This window comes from Diceros bicornis, chromosome 11 (assembly GCF_020826845.1).
Source record: "Diceros bicornis minor isolate mBicDic1 chromosome 11, mDicBic1.mat.cur, whole genome shotgun sequence".
Classification (NCBI taxonomy): Eukaryota; Metazoa; Chordata; class Mammalia; order Perissodactyla; family Rhinocerotidae; genus Diceros; species Diceros bicornis.
The window spans coordinates 41,440,178-41,454,471 of record NC_080750.1 but is presented as its reverse complement, the minus strand read 5'-3'; the positions used below and the strand labels follow the sequence as shown (position 1 = coordinate 41,454,471).

The window sequence follows — 14,294 nt, the reverse complement described above, 5'->3', positions numbered from 1 at the left end:
TTTCCAAGCAGAAAGAGCCAGCATGCATAGGCACACAGGGAATGAAAACAGCTTAGTTTTCCTTGGTACAAGGTACAAGACAGGGAAAAGTGGAAGAAAACGAAATAGAAGTGGAACACTAAATAGAAGCCACCTTATGGATGGTCCTAACTGCCAATGTTAGCAGAGTGCACTGACCAGAGCAATTTGAGAAGCACAGGTGAGTGACACAATTCTGTTTTAGGAGAACTAACCTGGTTGTAATTAATAGGATGAATTTCCTGAAACAGAGAAGGCAGGAACATCAGTAAGGAAGTTACTACCACTATTTGCTCATCCATTCATTCATTCATCAAGGAAACAGTTATTTATCATGTACTATATATCGGGCACCTGCATGCACTGAGGGAACTTGGGATACAGTGATGAATGACACATGAAACCCTCAGGAGACTTAGAATCCACAGAGAAAGAAGGCGTCACAGTTCAGGCGGCCAAGAACCCCGATGGAGGTGAGCCCAGGAGCCCAGGGGGTTGGGGAGGGTCTCCGAGGAGGTGCCACTTAGGTTGAATCTTGAGGGAAGGGTAGAGATTGGTCAAAGGAAGAAGAGTGGGAAGGGTAATAGGTCAGGAGGAACAGCTGGTGCAAAGACTCTGATCTTTAACAATCTGACATATTCAGGTCTGCAAGAAGCTCTGGTCTAGAAGGAGGTGAACTGAGCCTTTTTAAAAAATTAAAAATAATCCTTACAACTAAAATCACAATCATGGTCCTTTATTTAAGTAGTTAGTATGTGCCACATGCTGCTCTTTACACATGGTCATTCATTTATTGATTATTTTTTGTGTGTGTATGTGAGGAAGATCAGCCCTGAGCTAACATCCATGCTAATCCTCCTCTTTTCGCTGAGGAAGACCGGCTCTGAGCTAACATCTATTGCCAATCCTCCTCCTTTTTTTTCCCCAAAGCCCAAGTAGATAGTTGTATGTCATAGTTGCACATCCATCTAGTTGCTGCATATGGGACGCCGCCTCAGCATGGCCAGAGAAGTGGTGCGTCGGTGCGCACCTGGGATCCGAACCTGGTCATTCATTTAATTCTCACAACTCTATGAGGTAGGCTTTACTATTCCCATTTTACAGACGCACAAACTGACTTGAAGTGCTTCAGAAATTCGCTTCTCAGAATCACATAGCTATTAACTATTGATTAAAGGATTCAAACCTAAGTCTCTCTGACTTGAAGATCAATTCTGAGCCCTGAGGGACAAGTAAGAGTTAGGCATACAACGAAAGGTGGAACAAGCATTCTAGGTAGAGGAAACCTGAAGATACATGTGTCAGCAGGGGGAAGACCAACTACAAGCAGGTTGGAATTACCAGAGTATGACGTACAAGGCTGGAGGCAGGAGAGATGAGTGTGGAGAGGCAATCAGAGGCCAGGCTATGAGGGAACCAGCTATGTAGACAGAAGGGAAGCTATGAGAGCCATTGAAGACTTATAAACATAAAAGCCTGGAGGGATGGACATACTCAGCTGAGACGTAGTGAATGATGGGGCAAGACTGGGGGCAAAATTTCACTAATCCAGTGAGTGATGACGGTGACCCAGGCTTAGAATTCTCTTTCTAGAAGAATTAGTAAGATGATGCTCAGGCTGCCTAGGTGAGAGGTGAATGGTGACACTCCTCAAAGAAAAGTGAAGTCAAGAGGAGCAGCAGAGGGGTCTGTGCTTGGGGGTGGGACAGGGTAGTGGGAGGGGTGAGGATTGGAGAGAGAAGGTGGTGATGAGTTGAGTTCAAGTTTAGATACATTGAGCTGGAGATGCTTGTGCAACAGCCATGTGGAGATGTCAAGCGCACTGATGGGTTCACAATTCTAGGCTCAGAAGAAACGTCTGGGTAAGAAACAAAGATTTGAGCTGCAGATCTAGGCAGGAGAAGAAATCATAATAATAAGCATTGACGGGTAACCAGGTGCAGCCCATAATGCTTCTCACGCATTTTCTCTTCAACCCTTTCAACAACCATATGAAATAGATACTGTTGTTATCCCCATTTTACAGACTATGGATCTAACCAAGACACAAGGACATTCAGTAACCTGCCTAGGATCACGCTATTAGTAGAGGATCCATACACTTTTACACCTGAATTTCCCGAGTGTTTATAACTGTGATCCACACTAGAAACATATTTTATGTTGCAGTCAAGTACAGACATATATATTTCACTGAAACAAAAGGTGCATGAGATCATGCTTAGCCCTCTGCTGTTTTCTATTTCATTTTTTAAATAGGCTGGTTGCAACCCACAACTTGATTCCCACCCCACTCATGAAACCTACAGTCTGAGAATTACTGTTCAACATCCTCCTGCCTCCCACACCTGAATCGAGTGATGGCAGAGGGACTGCAAAGATGAGGAGAGATGTAAGGGACATCATCAACGTTAGGAGGGAACTTCATTTCAGGGTGATTTTGAATTAAAAGTCTAACATGATGAGAAGTGAATCTCTTCGGCCCAATCATGCCCGAGGACATGTCTGTGGAAGCCAGCTCTTCAGCAGTGAGTCATTTACGGCCGGCACATGCATTTATGAGGATTGAGGCCATTTTTGTTGCCAACTTTTTCCACTGTATGGTATAGGAAAGGATGCAGATGCACTGAACTTTGGAGAATTCTAAAGTTGTTAGTTCTAAAATTGCTACAGTATCACATGGCAGCAGAATTGGGGCACACAGCCCAAAGAAAATCAGCCCTGCGCCTGCCCTCCACTTTGATGTGATTCCTGCAGACAGTAATTGCAATAGGAAATAATACCTCCAAGGCGGAAGTTATGGAATATGACATTTAACATCTTGCTCAGTAGGAAGTGGTTTTGCTGGCAGGACCTCAGGAACCCACCTCCAAAACATATCATAGATCTTGAATGCATGTATTCGTCCTTCCTTGCCCTTCATAGGAAGAGGGAAGATGTTCCTTTTCACTAGAATTAACCCCTTCTGCGTGGCCCGGCTGCCTCCTCACCACCTCCAGGGTCTGACTCCCTCACTTAACCCTTCCTTCCCTCTTCAGTGCCATCTTTTTCTCCTTTAGCATGGCTTTCTTCCCTTCTGCCTTCAAATATATATTGGTTTCCTCTCAAAAAGCCCCTCAGCTCAAAGGAATGCTGGGAATGATGTAACTGTTCTCTATCTTGATGGTGGTAGTGGTTATACAACTGTACGTGTTGTCAAAACTTGTAGAATTGAACACTAGAAAGGGTGAATTTCACTGCATGTAAACTATATCTTTAAAAAACATGACTTTAACTCCCCACACCCGGACCCTTTTCACAATCCTCCCACCCTGGGATTACCATCCTCTTTCCTTCCTTCCTTTCCCTGACACTTTCTCTCTCCAGTGGCTTCATTTTAGCTAAAACCAAAGTCTTCCGCCAGTTGATCCCCAGCCAGTTCTCTTCCTATTCTCCTCCCACCTTCCTATGGCTCCTGGCACTGAAACTTCTACTAGAAACTCGCTCTTTCTTCAGAACTTCATTGTTTCTCCTCCACCTCTTTAAACGCTGCTTTGACTGATTCCCAATCCTCTAACTCTGGAATTTGCCAAAATACCAAGCCCACAGCTTTCTCCTTCTAAATTCGCTCCCTCAGAGATCTCACCCACTCTCACGGATTACAGGACTGCTTGAATGGTTTGACGCCCAAATCTATGTCTAGAGCGAGGACAGCTGGCTCAGGTTTCCAGTGACCCAGTGGACGTCTCCACTGGGCTCTGTCACTACCTCAAATTCAGCATGTGCAGCTGCCTTTGCCAACCGCCCTCACTGGTGTGGATGACGTCACCATTGGTACTTCTCCCAGACCAGGAACCCTGAAGACACCAGACACTCAGCTTCTGTGTCATCCCTGTAGTCAGTCAGCAAGACCAAAGGAGGCAGCACATGCAGAAATGCTCTGTAAACTGTCATGTTCTAGACTTATGACGCACGTATTCTCATTGCCACTACTTAAATCTTTTCAACTACTCCTTTGAAATGTCTATAGATCTTTCCTATTTTTGTTCCATCCTCCATTCCCAGCCTACATCTCCCTCCCTTCCCTCCAGTGTATTCTGCATTCTGTTTTCAGTCCACCTCTACCAAAGCAACCTTTTCCCTTCTCACTCTGCTGCTCAAGACTCTTTAAAGGCTCCTGCTATGGGTTGAATTCTGTCCCCCCAAAAAAGACATGTTGAAGTCCCCCAGTACCTCAGAATATGACCTTATTTAGAAATAGGTCTTCAGGGCCGGCCCCGTGGCTTAGCAGTTAAGTGCTCGCGCTCTGCCACTGGCGGCCCGGGTTTGGATCCCGGGCGCGCACCGACACACCGCTTGTCTGGCCATGCTGAGGCCACGTCCCACATATAGTAACTAGAAGGATGTGCAGCTATGACATACAACTATCTACTGGGGCTTTGGGGGAAAAATAAATAAATAAAATTATAAAAAAAAAAAGCAACAAGAATTAAAAAAAAAAAGAAAGAAATAGGTCTTCACATAAGTAATCAAGTGAAAATGAGGTCATTGGGGTGGGCCCTAATGCAATATAACTGATGTCCTTATAAAAAGGGGAAATTTGGACACAGAGACGTGCATAGAAGGAAGACGATGTGAAGACACAGGAAAAATACCATCTACAAGCCAAGGAACGCCTGGAGGCTATCAAAAACCAGAAGAGAGGCATAGAACAGATTCTCCCTCACAGCCCTCAGAAGGAATGAATCCTGCCCACACACTTTACACAGCCTAAACATCAGTCCATGTTTCTCTGTCTGGCACTAAAGATCCTCTTTGATTTGGCCCCATCCTCCCCATTCAACCTTAATTCTTACGACTTCCCTACCTAGACCTTCTGGTCAGTCCCTCCTCCAATCAGACAGGCCTCCCTGCTAATCCCCATCTGGAATATGCTCTCCACCTCTGCTTGGGATGTTCCCAACAGCCTATTATGCCTTACCCACTTCTCTCTTCCATCTAAATCTTGCACATTCTTTAAGCTCTAACTTTAGTCCCTCTTCCTCGATTATACTGTCCCTGATTTTTCTCTCTCTTCTCTGAACTGTCACTGTACTTAAGGTCTGTGTCATACAAGCTGACACTCGATTACGTCTTATTCACATAGTTCCCTAATGGTTTCTTGTGTGATATTCTTGGGTCTATAACTAAATTTTAAGTGACCAATATCTATTGTAAACTTTTCCAGACAGTTTCCTAGATTTGTTTTCTTCCTAAAAGATCCTTTCATCTAGAGCTTCCCACAATTCTTGTATTATTTTACCAAATGTCATCCAGTCAAGCATTATGAGCATTTTGGTTTTGCGAGAAGGACGTCCTAGGTGTGAGTCCAGCCCTTTACCAGAAAAGTCACTGGACTTCTTGGAGCCTTAGTTTCCTTACCTCTAAATGTTACCTCTCAGAGTCAGTGTAAAGATAAGATGGAATAATTTATGTGAAAGCAATTTTTAAAAGGTAAAGATTTACTCAAATGTAAGATTAAACCATTATCATCTCAGTGCCAAGTTAGCTCAGCTAGTTAGCTGCTGTGCTGATGAAATTATGGGCTGGAACCAAGTGAGCTGGTTCTTCTAGATGGGTGCCACAGGGGCCAATAAATTTCATGACTAATAAAGAGTGGGAAGAGGGATGGAGAAAACTGCAAAGCACATCCTGGTGGGTCAGCAGGGTTATCTTCATAAATAAAAGACAGATAGCACACAGTATCCCAGGCTCTCTGAAGAAAAAACTGACAGTGCCCCACATAATCAGCTCTGGTGCAGTAAATCACAAGGTAATACATTATGCCTGAGTCAAGGGTTTAATGTTTGGGTTTTTGCGTGTTTTTTTTTCTGGTTTTAAGATTGAAAGCAGCCAAGAATTGCTAAATATGCCTGCAATACAAAAAGCAAGTCAACCTTTGTCACTTGAGAATCTCAATACGGTTCATCCCATGAGCACATTGAGTCAAGGAAGAGCCAAAACCTCACTCCAACTTCCAATCAAGATGAGCTTTAGGAGCATAAGAGTCGACGGGTTTGGTAAGTATTCTCATCCCCAAACCACCAAACCTTCCCTACAAACCAGCCACACGAATTTAGACTTGTTGTTTTTTAAGTGTTTCTATTTTAAAGGGATTAAATTAACTTTTTCTTTTACTTTACCTTTGGTATTTGTTCCACAGACTTTATACTCTGGCCAATGATTTCAAGTGAATCAAGTGATCATTCTTAAGTTGTGTACACCAAATACAGCACGCACATTAAGAGTATAAGTATTGTAGCAGTCGTTATGTGTAAAATGCAGACAGCTGGGCCTCCGGTCTGGAGGGACTGCAACATAGGTCTGGGACACAAGCAGGACGTCTGAGTGCCTCCACCTGGAACGACTGCCTCCCTCTGCTCTGCTGGTGACCTCTGGTCCCCACTGACCACCCATCAACAGATCCTAGCTGAATGGCTAAATAATGAAGACTGAAGACTAAACTACACGTAGAGACACCTGGCAGCACTTTGGTGAATGCATTTGGTGAATGACTTGATGAAGAGAAAATGGTTTACGAAAAAAATCTAGGAAAAGGAATCTATTTAGTTTTATCTAGATTTAGTTTTAGCATGGAGCATCCTGTGTGGAATAAGCCCCAAACATGCCAAGAATATTTTGTACTACATTACAAATGAAAACCAGCTCCCATGCAGATGGAATTCAGAATTTCATAACCCAACAAATCTGTCTTCCTCCCATTATAGAAACTGCTTTAACTATTCAAATCAAATTCTTAACTATTTTCCATTCTTGATATGTAAAGGATTTTTAGAAAGTAGTATGAATTTGATCTATAATAGATGCTTATTAAAAATTCAGAAGCTTTGTTTAAGCAAAACAATTTATGTGGACTACAAGTGAAAGCCTTATAGAGGAGTCTCTGAGAAATCCAATTTTTTGTTCTTTTAATGACATTGTGTTAAAAATGAATAAAACACACCTTCTTCTGCAGGGCCTGTAGCTGAAGCGGAGGTATGAGAGTAAATGTCACAAGGAAAAGAAGCACTTTTCACAAGGCCCCTATACCCTTCCTTCCCACCCCTTCCCTTTTCAGGCTTCTGGACCTTTCCATGTTGTTTCGGTGGGTGATTTGGCAGCTTCGAGTGGTTTTTAGCCTCAGGCATCAATTACTTTGTACTTTAGGTTTCTGGATAGAGATGTTTGGGGAGGAAGGGGATGAAGGACACTCGAAGGATAATTGCTATTTGATGGCTGAAAATAGGGAAAAATAGCAAAAAGATTGCAGTTAGCCCCTTCTCATCCTTCCTCTAAGCAAATAGCCCCCTGTCACATCACTTCATTGTACAACATGACTGTGTGGCTTCCACGTGACATGAGGCAAAAGAGAGCATTTATCATTTAAGGCTCATTTGTTGTGGAGTGTGTGCCACAACAGACTGAGAAGCCTTGCTTCTCTAAAACGGAAATAGCTTTGTAAAAAAAACTATTCTTTCTAATGGTACCAGGAATCCAGAGACCTCATTCTATAACTGTTTGTTAAATTTGGTTTTGATCAGTGGCTTCATTATGGACTAAGATTTAGAAGTGAAAGACATCTAATCTTTGCCGTCTGTTTTCTGCAGCAATCAAGAAGCAAACATTCAGCCCATTTGAGTACCTTTACATCCACTTTCTTGGTGTGACTACTGATTGGCCATGCTAAATAAGGGGGTATCCATATTATGTGCTTACATTTCATAAGAGGTTCACTTTTATAATCGCCTTCTTTGACTAATATGGCAATTATTTTGCCTTCCATAAGCAGAATCCAAGGCACGGGATAAATGCAGGAAGCCCCTGACATAAGCTGAACAATAATGGAGTGCGAGCTGCCCCAAATCTGCAAGGAGACAATCCACGCACCAACACCGTGAGATCACTACGCACTGAGATAGTCTTTGCTGCCGCTAAGTCAAACTGTACCATTAACCATGAATTACAAAAAAAATGGGAGGGATCAGACCTGATCCCAAGCTTTCCTTCTTTTCAGTATCCTACAAGTTCCTGCCCTTTCCCTTCCCCCTCCTATGCCTCTAGTTCACTATGTTAATTCCCAGCAGAGTCATACTAAGGCAGACTGCTGCCCAGCTAAAGAGATAGATGTACACCCTCCCATTGTGTCCAATAGTTGAGGACACACAGGCAAGCTAACAAGATGCAAATCCCATTCAATGTGGCTAATGCTTTTTTTTATCCCTAAGCAAAGGCCCAGAAAAACTCACCCTTTTAGGCGGTTTTGTCATATAGCTTTGACACAATTGTTAAACGTGCAAAACTAATTTAAATAAATTTCACGTGGTCAGCAAGAGAGACAGTTCTGTCTTTGTTTAGTCTGAGAGGCTATTTTCATGATTTAAGGAGACCTGATGTCATCCTCATAATTAAGGTGAAACTGAAGGATATCTATTATTTACTCTCCAGCAATACCCCCATTATGGGTCATTTTGGTGCTAGTCCAGTCACTGCTGAACCGCTTGGTGGCTAGGGAAGGAAGATTATAGCAATAGAGCCAAGCACTGAATAAGGGTCTTGGGGTTAGGTAGCAAGTGTCACTTTGCTCAGGTCATGTTGAAAGAGCCAAGAACACACCTTTCACTGCCAAAGGAAGCCAATCTCCCATCAAGGGGCCATCTTGACTCCTTCAGGAAGTGGCTATAACTGTACTATAGAAGAGGGTCCTACACAGCCCTAGCCCTGGTTTCCCAGGTGAGGAAACCAGTGAAAAGGTGGGAAAAGGATGCTCGCTAATGTCTAAAGGTACCACCAAGGCTTGAAAATTCCTTCAAGGCTTATGCTCTGCCTCTTACTCGATTGTACTTTTCAGATCATAAAGCAGGGGGCTTGAAACACAATGCTTGTTCAATAAATCCTGTTGGCTGACAGACTGGGCTTGGAAAACATCTTTCTTTTCTTCTACCTGATTGGACAGAACAATCTAAAACAAAATTGGGTCTAATCTTTCACATTTTTGGTCTTATGTCAGATCTCTCTTTTCAGGAGTCTTAATCTGAGAGACTCTCCATTTTGTTTGCTTCCTGGTCCTCAAAATCATCATCCCTGAAAGTCAGCAATGAGAGTCCTAAAATGCTAGCCCTGATCCTAATGGAGATAAGCAGGTCAGCAAGACTTTATGCCTCTCTTGATATTTTGATTTAAATCAATGACTACATTTAAACTAAAAACAGACATCTCTCAAACAGCAGACATTCTGAAACTCGATAGACATTTACAATAAGGAGATGGTGATTTAAAAGGTTAAGCACCTCCCAGAACTCCAACTGCCTCCAGCTTATTTTTACAAATTGCTCTGGTTCCAGAAGTCTGCAAGTCTTAGGTAGATTCATTTTCGTGCAGTTAAGGCAGAAGCACACCTGTATCCACTGCTTCTATTTGAGCACTTCTAAACTGTCACAAGTTAATAAAAATGCTGACAGATACAGTGTTTTTGTTTGACTCAAGGACACATCCTAATCTTCCTGGCCAGTCCTTCTGCGTAAATAAATTTCATCTAGACATCCAGTACGTTATGAAAAAGAAGAATGTGTTGAAAATTCTAGGGAGAGGATATTTCTATTCAAGGATTAAGATGAAATTCAAAGGCAGGATATGCAAGAATAATAGTTTTACGTAGGAAGGAACCAGTATTAGTAAGACAGAATATATGCCAACAAAAGCTCAGGTTCTGAGGTTGAATTTCCACTAAACTCTCAAAAAACACATAAAAGCTGAGTGGCTAGTAAACAATTGACTCAGTGTCACTCGATTTACTTCCCTTCATTTCCCCTCGACCTACTGACCTCAAAGGTTGCACTTGCCAATTCTCCTAACTCTAAGACCAAACACTATGCATATCAAAGACTTACCATTGTCTTCCAGAGAAGATCATAAACTAAACTCACAGACGACTTGCAAGGACTTTTTCAGACCTGCCCACTCAGCAGGTCAGTCTCAAGGTCTAATATATGCGAGTATAAGAAATAATGTCGGTGACGGAGTATGATAGCACCTCAGCCTTGACTCAAGGCTCTTACGATGACAGTCTCAGAGAGGCCTCTCAGACACCCTGGAATATATTTTCTCATGAAACCCAAAAGAAAAATTGTCATTGTTCCTATCTGCATCATTAGCAGTAGCATCAAAAGCATCTTGCCAGCACCTGCCGGCATAAACTTTTAGACTTGTACAAATCAAGCTAAAATTGTCTTTTGGAAATTTATAATCCAAGATGTATTTGGTGTAAACCAAGCATTGTCATTTTTTAGTGAGTGGTGAGAGGAGAAAGTTTTGATAATGCTACCTCCCCAAATTTCAGGATTTCAGCACTGCATTTTCAAAGGTTCCTTGGACATTGCTGTAAAACCAGATTTGGGTTATCTCTATTGAGCAGGCCAAATTCTCACCAAGCAGTAGCTGGAGAGGTGGTGAGTTACTGCTGCTCAGAAAAGGCCAAATAAACAGATCACTCTTGAGCCCCAAGATAAAAAGCCAACCTCTTTCTAGAGTAGTCAGTGGACAGAAATTCAATGGACAGAATTCAGCCCAAAGGCAGACCACAGAAAAGGTCAGAGTGTATGCTGTTAATTCTCAGGGAGACTCCCTAATCCATTTATACTCAATGTCTTATGAGAAGTTCCTTTCAGTTAGTGTTTCAATATAAAACAGACAAGCTGACCAGACAATCAGGAAACCATGCAAGTCAACATTAAAATGATGATGCAAGAAAAATAATTCAAGATGTAGGTGCACATTTACTTTGGAAAGATACAATGGAATTTCCAATGGAGGACTTAACAGACATAGAATTTTCCAGGAAAATCAGGGCAGGACTTGGAAAAATGTTCTGAGAATACTGATAAGGGGACACTGTCATCTAAACAAATCTTGACACTGATAGGTAATGGGATCCTATATTCCACGATCCAAAATAGAATCAAGGTATGTACCTAAATGGAATAGCATAGAAAAGAGTAGAAAGAAAAGGGAGGCTACAGGGAAAAGAACGTGCAAATATGAGGGTGAGTGAGGAGATCTGGTGTTAACCCTTCTGGACCCAGTCCAGAACACAATTGACTATGTCACCATGAAGACATTTCATTACTGTAGGTGGCCCTGCCAACTCAACCAAATCGGTATTTACCTTAAGGGAGGAGGGAGGTGGAGTTTTTGTTTGGTTTTTTAATTAATCTTTAATTGCTAGATGTACCTAAATTTGAAGAGGAAGGAAATATAATGTAATGTGCATTATAAAGAATTCAAACAAATACTTTGCTTCTTTGGGTAAGGCTGTGATAGTCAAAGGGCTCTGAAGCATTCCTGCTCTTTTGTTTCTTTCAGCTGAAGGGCAGGTACTAGGGCTGCCAAGGATGAAATCAAGTGGAAATCTGAGACTGGAGGTCAAGTAGAGCTGGGAGGTAGTGAACCGAACACAATACCTCTTCCCAGCCCCTGGTACAGGATCCCGGAAATACAAGTTGTCATGCAATAAATCCACAACTATATTCTAAAAATATTGATGTAAAAGTTAATCTCCATTGTTAGAAGAAAATAGGCTAAAACTGTTTAGTGAAAAAAGGCATTTGTGTGCATACTGCCCCAGGAACAACAACCTCTCCACCCTAGGGGCTAACCTCATCTTTGGATGGCTGGAACTCGAAGTGCATTAAAATTAAATTTTTTAAAAGCATCCAAATCTAAAGCTGTCTCTGTCTCATAAATTAAGGCTGGTGATTTCTTGGGGTGGGGTGGGGGGAGGAGTAAAGAAGGAACCAGTTGCTCTATGAGGTTGGATTACAGGTGGGAACGAATTTGGGGTTCATAGAATGCTTTGGATCTGACAGCCATTTCATGCGACACACCTCCCTCCCCATCCCCAGCCTTTTACCTAATTTGTCAGCAGCACGCAGTTTTCAACGTGGGGCATGTATTTTCAGAATAAATACATCAATCAAAAAGAGCCCGGAAAACCTTCAAAAATCAACATCTCCCTCCTCTAGTAAGCCAGAACTGCACTATGAACTTGGGCAGAGGCTAATAGGAAAAAATCTATTTCAGTAGCTTTAGGGAAACGACCAAAATTTTTTTAAAAAAAGAGAGAGGAGGAAGCCTATCTTTTCAACAATTATTAAAGCTATTGCTTTAAAAGTGCAGAATATCTTTTTTTGTTTTTCTCCTCACTGCAAAATGACGTTAAAAGCTTGACTTCCGAAGCTCTGCGCACGGATTTCAGGAACGGCGGAGGGTCCCTCCTCCCAGGGGACTGGGGCAGGCCGGGCCTGGGAGAGATGCAAAGTCAAGGGCTTAGCACTTCCGCGGCCCCAGCCGACAGCGCCTGCAGCCGCCCGGCTCCCCACCACTGGCTCCAGGCTGCCCCTAACCACCGCAGCGAGGATCCGGAAGTGGATTCTTTGCAGGCTCCCCGCACACCTCGGTCCACCCGGACCTTGCCCAGAGGGGAAAGTTCCAGTGGGGCGGGGTCGGGCCCACTGGCGGCAGCCGCGCGCGCCCAGCCCGAGCGCTGACTTACTGCGAGACGGCGACTGGCTCGGCGGAGAAGAGGCGCGCTCGCGGGAGGGGGCGGCCGGCGACCCCGCCTCCGGCCCGGCTGCGCCCCCCGCAGGGCCGGGGTCCGCTCGCTCCCGGCCCCCGGCGGCGGGCAGGCGACCCCGAGTCCGCGCCGCTGCTCGGCGCCTCCGTGTCCTCCCCGCGGCCGCGGTCCTGGCGCGCGGTGTTACCTGAACGTGGAACTGCCTTATCGCCTGGCGCTCCCCGAGCGCGAGGCTGACACGGGAGTAACCACAGACCAGCGGAGGACAAGCTGCCTCCTGGCTGGATTCGGAAGGGCCTTAACTCGGGGTCCTCCGTTCCAACAGGCTCTCTGCTTGTTCATTTCCATTCTGTGCTCGGGCCCAGAGCAGAGAGACATCTGTTTTCCATAAGCCGCGAGGCAGAGGCAAATCCTGGATTACATGTGGCCCAGCTCTCGCAGCCTTCCCAAACCCCGCGCGGAGCTAATCCCCACACAAAAAGCATGAAAACAACACACGAGTTGGTGCCCAGTTCCAGAAGGATTTCCCGGGGCGATGACTAAAGGCTCTTGCGGCCAGCCTCCGGGGATGGGCCAATCGCAGCACGAGGGGGACGGGGGGGGGGGGGCCGAAAAAAGGGAATTGGCTCGGTGTGCAGGTCTACTCCTGAAAACGCGTCCTCCTCGCCAGTCCTGTAAACACAAAAGCAAACTTCGTCCCTTCAGGGGAAGTGACTTCAGTTTGAAGGGGCTGAGAGACCTGAAAAGGGCCAGCCTCCATTATAGGACAATCCATGATTAAAAGTAATCGCAACTCCTGAATGTGAAAGGAAAAAATCTCTGCGTTTACTTTAATTCCGACAAATGAGTCAACGACGACACAGTCAGCAGTGAAAACGATGAGATGTTACTGTCTCTCAGGGTCTTATTTTTTGCTCTGTAAAACAGGTTGGGGCAAGGAGTCTCCCCACCCCCGCCCCTTCCCCCTTTCAACTCTCCTTTCCTTCTAGAAACATTTAAGTGCCAGGCACTAGACTGAGAACTGAAAGTTGGAAAAAGTATGGAGTTTCTACTCTCAAGTGCCTTACAGGCTAGTGGGGGGAGGGAGGGGGAGGAGACCAACAATTTCAGTGCATCCTGAAGTTGCTATGATAGAGTGTACACCCAGAGGGTTACCGGAACATAGAAGCAGGTTTTAAATTAAGGAAGGCTTCCTAGAGGAGGCTGCCTTTGAGTTCTGAAGACTGAGCAGGCATCAGGTAGAATGAAGAGAGAGGCAGGGGGAAGATATGAACTTCTGTATGGCTGCAGAAAGCAGGGGAGGGGAGCGAAGGTGCGAGATGAGGTTATCCAGAGTGGCAGGCAGTCAGTCCACAAAAGTCGTATCTGCTAGGCTTGGGGATTTGACCTTTGTTTGGAAGCTATGGGGACCCTCTGAAGGACTTTGAGCAAAGGAGTGACTTGATTCGATTGTGTTTCAGAGAGATTACTGTGAAAGGGATATGGCAGAGGCCAGCCCAGGACAGAAGTGGAGGTGGGACTGGGATGGATGGGAAAGACTCCCAAGATTTTAGAGAGGGAGAACCTTTAGGTTTTGATGCCTGGTAACAAGGAGAGGTGCAGAGTTGTAGGCTATCACCCAGGTTCCAACATGGGCACAGAGTAGGTAGAGGGTGCCACTCACCAAGAGAGAAAAATGAAGACGAGGAAG

The 14,294-nt window shown here is 44.4% G+C and overlaps 1 protein-coding gene across 1 annotated transcript in view; it reads right to left on the bottom strand.

Annotated features, from left to right (window-relative positions):
• TRIM2 (tripartite motif containing 2) overlaps positions 1-12,602 on the bottom strand; it is a 95,468-nt gene extending 82,866 nt beyond the window's left edge. The window contains exon 1 of the mRNA XM_058550221.1: positions 12,584-12,602. The gene's annotated coding sequence lies outside the window, so the exon portion shown is untranslated. The remainder of the gene's footprint in view (positions 1-12,583) is intronic.
• Positions 12,603-14,294: the final 1,692 nt, after the last annotated feature.